We start from the raw sequence: 12,180 nt of genomic DNA on the forward strand, positions 1-12,180 counted from the left end.
TTGCCTCCTGCCTCCTCTCATCATGCTGCCGCCGCCTCTCCTCTTGCTCCAGCCATCTGTCCTCTCACACATCCCTCCTGTCCTTGCGTTCATTTTATGCTTTCCTGGACTCTGACATTGTCTGCCTTCATGCATTTTCCTGGGCTCTTTCAGTGTGGGAGGACTGGATGAGCTCAGAGAACATTTCATCGCAAGTGCGGTTTTTTTGCCTTCTTATCTGCGCTAGCCTCTGGGAAGGAGATGATAGGGGGAGCATTGAAACATTTCCAACTGTGGTAGGAAAAAAAGGGAGAGTAGTTTTTAAAAAGACACATTTTAGAGTACAAGGTTGCATTTTGCCTCTTATATTGAGCATCTGCCGGTTTGGTGTAAGAGATCACACATTCAGGGCCGGGCAACAGAATTCGGCTTGCAGGCAGCCATAGTAAGGCACAGTCTTTTGGCTTCTTTAAGTTTTCAGGGCAAAGGAATCATTAAACACGCTTGCTTTTAAACCATGTATTATATTTACAAAGGTACACTCACCAGAGGTCCATTCTCCGCATTCAAGATCCGGGATCCTGCCTTGCGAGGGTTGGGAGGGTATTGGCTCCAGGTTGATAAACAGTTCCTAGCTGTCTGAGAGAACAGTTTCTCTGCTTGCTTGCTGTGCACTGTCTTCAACCTCCTCCTCCTCCTCATCATTCTCATCCCCCAAATCCTCATCCCTGTTGCGTGAGACTCCCCCCTTGCAGGAGTCCACAAGTCCACAAACAGGAGTGAGGGCACCCCCTAGAATTCCATGCAGCTCATCATAGAAGTGGCATGTTTGGGGGTCTGACCTGGAGTGGCCGTTTGCCTCTTTGATTTTTTGGTAGGTTGCCTCAGCTTCTGCTGCGGGTCCCTGTTATAACCTCTGTCCTTCATGCCCTTGGAGAGTTTTTCAAATATTTTAGCATTTCATCTTTTGGAATGGAATTCGGATAGCGCGGATTCATCTCCCCATACAGTGATCAGATCCAGTACCTCCCCTTCGGTCCATGCAGGAGCTCTTTTGCGATTCTGGGACTCCATGGTCACCTCTGCTGATGAGATCTGCACAGTCACCTGTGCTAATCAGCTTGCCACGCTGACCAAACAGGAAACGAAATTCAAAAGTTCCTGGGGTTTTTCCTGTGTATCTGGCCAGTGTATCTGAGTTGAAAGTGCTGTCCAAAGTGGTCACAATGGAGCACTCTGGGATAGCACGCAGAGGCCAATACCATCAAATTACGTCCACGCTACCCCAAATTCGACCTGGCAATGTTGATTTCAGTGCTAATCCCCTCGTTGGGGAGGAGTACAGAAATCGATTTTAAGAGCCTTTAAGTTGACAAAAATGGCTTCATCGTGTGGACGGGTGCAGGGTTAAATCGATATAATGCTGCTAAATTTGACCTAAACTCGTAGTGTAGACCAGGGCTAAGGCTATGTCTACACTACCACTTACATCAGTATAACTTACATTGCTCAGAGACATAAATAAGCCACCCCCCAAGTGACATAAATTACACTGACCTAAGTGCCAATGTGGACAGTGCTATGTAGGCAGGATAGGTTTTCCCTCTGACATAGCTACCACTGCTCATGGGGGCTGGAGAAATTAGGTCAATGCGAGAGCTCTCTCCTGTTGGCTTAGAGCATCTGCACTAGCAGAGCTACAGCGGCACTGCTCCATGGATTCACAGCCTAAGTCTCATGGTAATGCCTGGGAGGTCTAAGCAATGTGGTCTGAGGGTCTTCCATGGAACTGGTTGCAAATACAGGGGCTGGACTGGGGACTGTTTAGCAAACTGTGTACATGTTCTAAAGAAAGCCAGCAGACAGGGACAGAAGCAGTCCTGATTGTGGTTCTGAGCAGGAGCAAGGAGAAAGAGCTACTTGGGGCACAAGACTGATTGAAGGGGCAGATATAGATATTGTGAGCAAGGAAAGTGCTTGCTGTTGTTTTTTTCCTACTGTGTTCAGAGAAGCAGGACTTTGTGGACATGCTTTGTAAATAAAAGGGATTGCGTCAGTGAAATACCTGGTTCAAATAATTAATTTCTCCTCTTAACAGAAACAATCCTTCAAGGCCCTGAGCATTGTCTAACCACTCATAACAAAAGGGCAATATTATCAATGTTTGTTGTCTTTACAATATATCTGATGCTATTTTTGGTCTAATCTATGGCCTAGTCTATACTAGAAGAAGTATGACAGTATAGTGATACCAGCATACCCTTCCAGTGTATATGCAGTTATACCAGAAAAAGAATGCTTTTGCTGGTATAGCTTATACCAGTTCACTGAACAAAATAAACTATGCTGGCAAAACCACTTTATTGTTGACATAGCTTTGTTCACATAGTGCTGTTGCTGGTATAGAAATGTAAAAATTCACACCCCATACCCAAGGTTATTCTACCAGGAAAAAATGTGTAGAGTAGATGAGGCCTAAACCAAAAGAAAAAAGAGTGGTGGGTCTGATTCTTAGCTTGAGTCAAGCAACCAAGCTCCCTTTTTCTCCTGAGCCTGCTCCAGAGTCTGTGAATCAAGGAGCTTACAACTGAAAAGACAAAGACCAGACACCAAAAGAAGTAGACGTCAGAGATAACTTTGAACATTGTTTTTTGTTTCTTTGTTTTTAAGTGGGTTGGTAATGGCATAATGCCAACAATCACCCGGATGTCCTTCTTATCAGGAAATACTTCACAAGGGACAAGCTGAGCAAGTGGGAGACTTTAAAATTGTAATTTTGATAAGGTGGCACAGAGGATACTTGCAATGCGAAAACATTCCAAAGGTGCTTTAAGTATGTAGTACTGTATGGCCATCTGAGGAGAGTTTACAAGAACTAAGAATTCATTGCAACTTTCTTGATAGGCTCCAGAAGCTTTTAAAATGTAAAATATTGTTGTCAGAAGGAGAACACAACAAAGATTGGTAAGATTAGTTTTCACTTTAAAGAGATTATATCCAAAGTTCACTGACAGGCTTAGCGGAAGTAGAACTTGACTGTTATCTCAAAAAGCTTTCAGAGGAAGGGATCATCACTACCACCATGGCTCTCATCTCAGGCAAACAATTTTAAGCTGCTTTAGGATCAGATAGTATGGCCTGGGGACTGAGAAATGAATTACCAGGCTACTATATTTTTCCAGGATTCTAATGTGGGAGCAAAGTTTACTGACTCTTTTTCAGGAGAGAGAAATACAGCACTTAGATACCAAAGATATAAAAGAATGGACAATCTATTTTGCTTATGGGTCTGCTGCTTCTCCCATTGAAGTAAGTACGGTAAGTACGAGTTTTTCCATTGTCTTCAGTGCCAGCAAGGCTAGGTCCTAAATTATTAGTATTTGTAAAATCTAACTGGGAGACCAGTGACCCCTGTGACTGGTAATAATGATATTTGGAACCTTTCATTCCTAGATCACTGGTTTGTATAGTGTCTGATCTGCCTCTCACCAGATAGTAAACCTGAAAATTATTTGGTGGCTATGTGAAACAAATTCCTAGCCTCTTTTTAACTTGCTTTGGTTAACAAAGGGGGAAATGGTCCCATTACATCTGCGCCCATGTTGACAGTCTCAATAGATCATCAACACTGAACCACTCTCTCCCTCTCTGAGGTTGTTTTACGTCTTGGCTTTGTGTTAATACAATGTTGCCCTCTAGCAGCTGTCTGAAAGAGAATATAGGGGGTGTGCTGCTACCACAGGCTAAACAAGCTCATCTTGAGATCAGTTCAGAGAGACCAGTGTTTTGGGAGTTGAAGGACTATGTTTCCAGTCCTGGCTCCCTAATGAAATGACTAATTTATATAATAATTGTGTCTGGGTGAAGCACTTGGATTCACTCCAGGTCAGGCACATTATCACATGGGGGCAGTCTGTATTGGTGCAGTCCTTGATGTAACTCTTCTGTGGATCTATACAGGACTTCATTCTCCACGACTATCAATCTGGCATTGTTCATGAGTATTAAATTCCTTTTAAAACTGTCTAATCAGGAGGACAACTTGGAGGAGGGTGCAACAGTCAAGATCCAAAATCAGAACCTGTTGTAGGTTACCAGTAAAGATAAAATTGATAGTTTTCTCTTTGTCACCCTATTGGCACATGACAAAAACAACATTTAGGGTAAAATTCTGACTGCACTGAAGCAGTGACAAGACTCCCCTTGACTTCAGTGGGGTTGGAATTTCCACCAAAATTGAAACTTCAGGTAAAAGATAGTCTAAAACTGTAACAACATAGATGTTGCATGATAGTATTGAGGCACATTGAAGAGCTGTGTGGTATAGAGTCTATCTTCTTGGTGTCAGTGAATGTTATTACAGTAAAATATTCCTAAATGTTAAATTCATTCATGAACTGTTTTAAAAAGAAACTAAAGTGAAAAAAAAAGCTGCCATCTATATGGTTTATGAAGGATAGCACACCCTTCAAGCTATTTTATGGGCTTAGGAAATCTATTTGGTCTTTTCCTGTACACAATTTGTCCGTGTGTTGTTCACATATTAGCTGTAACTGCTAGGTTATGTTGGGAACTGGGTAGCTGTTCAGGGACCATATGTTTCAATATAATGGTTGGAGAAGGCTCCACAGCCTCTAAAACTATAGATTCACCAAATGCTTCTTCTCCTGGCTGTGTGCTGCTTCGCAAGAGGCTTGAATGAAGCCCACTTCCCATAATATCCAAAATAAGGGCATGTTGCTCAGACTGAATGTTTGTGGTGCTAAATGGCCATACTAAGAGTATACAGGATGCTGTAGAACAGGGTTTCTCAAACTGGGGTTGTTGCATGTGTAGGGAAAGCCCCTGGCGGGCCGGGCCAGTTTGTTTACCTGTCCCGTTCACAGGTCCGGCTGATTACGGCTCCCACTGGCCGCAGATCTCTGCTCTGGGCCAATGGGAGCTGCTGTAAGTGGCGCGGGATGAGGGACATACTGGCTGCTGCTTCCAGCAGCTCCCATTGGCCCGAAGCAGCGATCCACGGCCAGTGGGAGCCGCAATTGGCCGAACCTGCAAACGGGGCAGGTAAACAAACCTGCCCGGCCTGCCAGGGACTTTCCCTACACAAACGGAGACCCCTGTTTGAGAAACCCTGCTATAGAAGGATCAATGAAGGTAAATCCTTCCAACTGACTTTTTTCAGTTGCTTTTTCAAGTAAAGATTTAGAAGAGGAAAATGTTAACGTGTGTTCAGGGCATACTACAAAAAAGGGCTAAGAAAAGAAAAAAAATAATAAAATTGGAATGTGTGGCTTCTTTTAGTGTATGCTGTGTGTGTAATTGATGAAATGTCTAAACATCAAAAGTATGCCAAGGTTAATTGACTGTATTTTATTTTATGTGAATGTCATTGTTCTTGTATGGATTTATTTATAGATTTTAATTTCTTTGAAAACACACAAATCAAGTACCACTAAGTGATTTGGGCATTAAGGCAAAGACAAGGCTGCCCAGAAATTTGAATGATCTAGACAGAGGGTTTCACTAGGTATTATTTAACCAGTGTGCATGTGTATTGTTTAACCAGTATGTATGTGTGTGTGAGAAAGAGAGAGAGTGACGCATCCTGGACAAGCATGGTGTATGAATCAAGAAAGAAGCCAAGGAAGCGGGCTTCTGGGTCTAACTAAAGAGGCTTGGGGCTGTAAACAGAGAAACTATCTCTCTGGCTGATTAGTTCCTCCTGTTTTCAAGGAAAGAGGACTTTGTATATTCTTTGTAAATAAACAAGACTGCATCAAAGAAACACCAGCCTCTATCATCAATTTCTCCTCTTATCTGGAACAACCCGCAATACCCAACATTTGGCTAACCATTCAGATCAAAAGGGGGTAACAATACATTCTGTCAGAGCATGACAGATGTTGGTCTGGCCCTGCTTACTGCTCTACGCAGCAGTAACATGTTTACTTCCAGTGTTTACTAGTGCTTGCAGTCTTCAAGCGGATATGCACCGTGACTCCTGACAAATAGAAAAACAGATTAATGATCCAAAACATGGTCCTAAGATTCCACATTGACGGACACTATATATACATAACCAGACAGACAAATATAAAAAATATAACAACAGAAATCATTTTGTCAGAAACACTTACCAATGGCAGAACTTTCTATATTTGTTACTTAATTTGAACCCTAAAATAAATGGCAAAAGAAATGATCCTATCTGTCTTTGCTGATGCCTGTGAAACCATATAGCAAAATGGTAAAAATACTCAAAGTTCTTTATATCCGAAGGGCATTTTTTTTTTGCAATAAGAAATTAAACAGAGTGTCCTGGACACCAAAGTGCTTATTTAAAGCTGGCTTAGCTAATCACAGAAAATGCTGGAGATGGAGACAGTAGCAGACCAATTTGTCACATATTTTTCACTGCTGCCATAAGCCGTGCAATGATTGAAACAGCCTATTTAGAGCTCTTACCTCAGTGCTAGTTATTTGCATGCAACCATCGCTTAGCTTGTGTGTCAGGAATAGTGGATAAATTAATATTTCCAAACAATATTAAGAAATGAATATCTCTATCTACATTGATAGCTGAAAGAGGCATATTGAGGAGATGGAAATCAGTAGCTCCCCTACATAGACTTGTTAAATAACTAATGCTATAGTGCTGAGTGACTCCTGAGTGTCCTCAGTTCCCACGGGGTGAGATTTTCAACAGCACCTAGGTGATTTAGAAGTGCAACCTCCATTTTCTTTAGTGGTTGAGGAGCGTGCTCAGAACCTCTCATTGAGGTCTCACAGGAGATGCTTAGCAGGGTCAGTTTTAAATGAACTCTCCACAATATTGACACAATGGAAACAACCAGAAAAATATATATATATAATGATGTGGTCATACAAAAAAGATCCAAATCTCCTAAGTCCCTAATAATCACATGGGCTTTTGCTTGCTCTCTCTCTCTCTTTGGCCATGTTTTTGGAGGTACACTGTGTGCCACTCTAGAGATATTTAAGAACTTTCCTGTGTATAGACTTTTTCAAAAAGTTTCTAAGGCTATGTCTATACTATGAGCTAGGTGTGTGATGATTCCCCTGCTTGTGTACACATTCTTGCACTAGTCTCTTAGATAGAGTGACCATATTTCCCTATGCTGAATACAGGACACCTGATAAAATTACTCATATTCAAGGGAGTTGAATGGCAATCAATCAGAACTATGTAGTACAAGCGTTCAAATTAACATCAAGTTGACTGAGCCCCTGTTAAAAAGAAATACTGTGTAGGAGGATTCTTTTTATTTACCTTATCTTTAAGGCTTTAGGGTTCAGATGGGGAGGGGTGATACCCCCACCCCCCACATACACAAACGGGGAGAGGTGACACATCCACACTCTTGTACGCCTCTCTCATGGCAGGGTGTGTGTGACCCACTGACCCAAACCTCCCTGCCTGGCACTTTCTGCCCTCCAAGCCTGGCTGCGCCTCCAGGATGGACCTGCCTCTCCTGGTACCTGATGCCATGTGTCCCCAAGGCATGCAGTGTCATATGCCCCACCCCCCGATTTCTACTAGGGTTCACACCAGAATATGGCCAGCAGCAGCCTTTCAGCCCTGTGCTGGAGGGAAGGGACAGGAGCTGCTTTCAGCCACGGGGGGTGGGGGTGGAGGGAGGAATAACCTGGCCCATGTCTTTGAAGAGCTCATCTCTTCCCCCTTAACCTCTGCTCCCCTGTGGCTGGAAGTAGCTTGTCCCTTCGTGTCCATTGAAAGGCAGCTAACACCTCCTGGCTGATGTTGGCCACCCACATAATCCAGCCGCTTCCTGTCCCTCAGCTACAGCATGGGCAGGAAGGGGTTAAGCCCAAAGTATGCATTGTGCACCAGAGAACCTGACTGCAGGGTCTTCAGAGAACCCGGCCAGAGAGATGGCTCACTAGGGAAGGGTGCCTGGGGATGAAGCAGCCCCACGTTCCCTGAGGGCTTAAATATGGGACTGTCCCTTTAAAAACAAGATGTCTGGCCACCCTACTCATGGAGCTCAAGTGAGTATAAATAGCAGTGTAGCCATGGTAGCATGGATAGTGGCAGCAGAGAAGATATGCCAAGTGTAAACCCAAAGATTTTTGGGAGTCGCCTTTTGTCCACATTATGCTACATAAATATGGCTCTGTTCAACTGGTTTAACTCCTACCTAATTCATTCTCCCTATGATGTATTATTTATTATACAGAGCTAAATGAAAAGCAATTTAAAATGAAAAAGAGAAAAATCCATTTGCACTGAGGAGAGCCATTGATATCTCCTGAGCTGCACATCTAGTGTATCAGTAAAAGTTAAAGGCTAAATCATGGTATTTATGCTATTGCCCTGGGAATAGCACTGAGGGTACGGCTACACTTGGAAATGTGCAGCGCTGGGAGTTACAGCCGTGGTCGTACTGCTGTGTAGGAACAGTGCTGCAGTGTGGCCACACTGACAGCTACCAGCGCTATAGTGTGGCCACATTTGCAGCATTTGCAGCGCTGTTGGGAGTGGTGCATTGTGGCCAACTATCCCAGCGTTCAAGTGGCTGCAACGTGCTTTTCAAAAGAGGGGGGTGGGGTGGAGTGTGACGGGAGTGTGGGGGAGACAGAGAGAGAGATCTTTGGGCAGACCTGTGACAGCTCCCTGCCTTGCAGTCAAAAGCGGGGTGGGTGGAGTGTGACAGGGAGCGTTCAGGGAGACAGAGAGAGCGATTTTGGACAGACACTGTGACGCTCCCTGCCTTCAATTCTGGCCATTTCCCCGCACCCCCCCCTCTCTTTCCAATCAAACTCTTAACACGTAAAAGGCTTCAACAGATACAGCCAGCTTCCTCCGAGGACTCCTTCCCCCCGCCCTGCTGTGGTCTCCTCAACGAACAGCTTGTGAACATTCCCAAAAGCCTCTAGTCGGCTCGCTCACTGGAGCAAAGAGGCAGCTGTGTTTGGTAGCTCCGGGGATACCTTCCGGTTTGTTGAGACAGGGAATCCTGGGATACCTCTTAATACCCTGAAGGCCAATAACTGCGCTGGTGAGTGTCCACACCTGATGAGCAGCGCTGCATCACCAGCGCTGGATTCGCTACACCCGTAGCAGACCAGGAGTACAGCCAGCGCTGCAGCCAGGGAGTTGCAGCGCTGGCTGAGCTTTGTAAGTGTGGACACCGAGTAAGGTGCAGCGCTGTAACCCCCTCACCAGCACTGCAACTTGCAAGTGTAGCCAAGCCCTGAGACAATTACCATATGTCTCGGGCAAGCACAGTTTCTCCTAGGGCTTTTTAGTGTGCACAGAAGATGCACAAGGCTTTTTAGTGCACATAGAGAATGAACATTTTGCTCTAGATATTATGCTGGCACAGATTGTTTCCCCAGTTGCTATCCCAGCTCTATGCCTCTAAAGGGTCTCTGTCATGGTCTTCCTGTGTCTGATAATGCTTTTTTAGGGCCACTGTGCCAGTGGTGTGGCACAAAGCAACTGCAGCACAGCACCAAATCTGGCCCAACAGGGAAAGGAGGCTGCTGTTGCTTGTGAGCACCTTGCTCGCCTGCTGTAATTTATTCTGTTCCAAACACTCAGTAAAAATAAAAAATATAAAAGATGAGTGCGTGAGAGAGGAAACAGGATGTATTGGATTATCTAGTGTGCCTGTAGGTTGAGATACAAACAGTTTTGGGGTAGAGAGAGAGAGAGAATGCTTCATTTGACAGCTACTGGTACTGAAACAACAGAGCCTTAATATTTAATGTCTTAAAATTTTATTTTAACTAAAAAGAAAACATTCTCATACATATTTTTCAGCTATTTTTGGCCATTTATACCCGCCCTTTGTTGTTAACATTTCTTCAAGAACCTTAAGTTTAGAGGAGAATAATTTAAAAGTCTCCTGTCATCTCAGCATTCTTGCAGCTATGGTTCTTAGCTGCTTCCTTGCCTTCTTCACAGTGTGTCTGAGGCAAAGTGGATTTGCTCCTTCTTCTCAAGTATCAAGAGACTTTCCTTTCATCTTTCATATTCCTCATGAACACACTTCTTCCATGCCAGCTTTCACTTTTCATCTTTCAAAAGACAACTGCACAACCTCATGATAAATTGTCTTTTGGGTGTATGTAGTGCATGAACTGTTTTATCTATGTCTGAAAGAGACCGAATTTCCCTGTTTGATTGTATTCATCCACCCAACCGATGCTTCATAAAACATAACGGGATTTTCAAAAGGCCTTAATAATTTTGGGTGCCTCCCTTTTGGGGCACCCAACTTGAGACATCTGTAAGGAGCCTGATTTTCAGCACAAACCATCCGAAGATCAGAGCCTTTAAAATGTAGTAAGTTAGATACTCAAATATTGAGGCACAAAAATGTTAGTGAATAATAATAATATTTGTTGACAGTGTGCAACAGTTTGGACAATTACTGTTTTGTTCTGCTCTGTGATACAACTAATTTTTGTAAAAGGGAAAACAAAACCTTTAACTACTCATAACATTTCTGGAACACAGAACTCAAGGTCAGAACTCTAATGGAGCCTAGAACTTAAACAACTGCTTTTATCCCAGCTGGCAACCCAAATGTCATTTCAGTATATCAGGAGGTTTAGATTGCTTGTCTATAAATAGGAGATATTTATGTGGATAGGCTCCTTACTTTTAGGTAGCTTATTTTATCTTGCGAAGGTTGAGCTCTAATACAAAGTCCAAGTGGTTGGAGGGGAAAAAAAGTTTTATTTTTTATACCAATAGTGGGCTTTGCTTACTTATACTTTAAGGAGCTGGGAAGGATAAAGGAAAATAAAAGAATGTATTTCTGTAGCATGCATCAACCTTCAAGAAGGCTTTGATCTCTTTAAGGGTATTCATGGTCTAAATAACTACCACACTTTTATAGAGATAACTGAAACCTGGATTTGAAATAATTGACACCAAAGGGAAAACATATTAAATGCAGTGATCTTTACTCACCACTTTTTTTTTCTAGTGCTGACATTAAAGGGACCTTAATCTGTATTTTTTTCTCCATCAAAACTAGTTGTTTGGCCAGAATAAAGATGTTCTACTATGAAACTGGGCACGTATACACCACTCACAAGGAAGACACCTAATAAAGCTGTAAAAAAAAAAAGTTATTTTTTTAAAAAAAGAAAGAAAAGTAGCCTTAAGCAATTTTTCTTACCTTTTAGTTGGAAGAATTTTCTCCTGGTTCAAAGTCAAAAGCAGATTACAAATAAGAGAGAGAAAATTAAAAAAAAAAAAAACCCTCGATGTGGAACGTATTATATGCAAGGAGTACAGCTTCTGAAAGTCTGCAAAGAACACGTGCTTATATCTTGTAAGATTGTGCTTATGCGGTGGGCTGGTGCATTTCACCTCTCTGGACCTAAATTGAAACTCCAATTTAGATTACAGATGACTGGCCTCATTTGAGCTCCTATTAATCTGCATTATATTTTGGAGTACGATACATTAGAATTTACCCTTAGAAGTTCATTGAGAGTTAATAGGTCAGACCATTTCCTCCTATACAAAATGCCACCTCAGATGGTCAAAGTTAACCAGAAAACTCTGCCATATTATCCTTTGCAGTGGTGCTATTTGGAAGGGGTGACCCTGTGGGTGTTCCAAGATCATTGAAGAATGCTCATGTATTGCTGGGTTTCTGGAGATAGCTAGGGCATCATGCACACGCTGTCTCAAACTTTCCACGATCATACTCAAGTCCCACGACAACCCACATCCTTAAGGAGTGTGTCTGTCTGCACACCAGGATCACAACCCTCTGGCCACAAGCCAGGATGGAAGGTGAACATCAGGATTCCATGAGGATTAATGCTGACAAGGTCAGAATTCAACTCTGAAAGGTATTTCCCTATGGATATGCCAGAGGAAATACTGCATAGGCCAACTTATTTCTGGCTCTGCTCTCTCTCTGCCCATGTATGTGCACAAAGCTCAGCTCCACACAGGGAAGGAGACCAAAAATGTCATTTCAGAGCTTTTCTCCTAAATCTATCAATCAGAAATAGGTCTGGGGTACCGTGCAATTAAGTTTCATCTAGAGCAATGTGAAGTAATACTATGAATGCTTTTAAATCTCCGCATTCATAATTACAGTCTAAATTTCACTCCCCGAAAAGAAATAGCAGCAACACCTTAAAATTAGGGACAAGACTTTAAAAAATTCTTTGGCAGGAAAACAT

The sequence above is a fragment of the Chelonoidis abingdonii genome, chromosome 3 (genome assembly GCF_003597395.2).
Source record: "Chelonoidis abingdonii isolate Lonesome George chromosome 3, CheloAbing_2.0, whole genome shotgun sequence".
NCBI lineage: Eukaryota > Metazoa > Chordata > Testudines > Testudinidae > Chelonoidis > Chelonoidis abingdonii.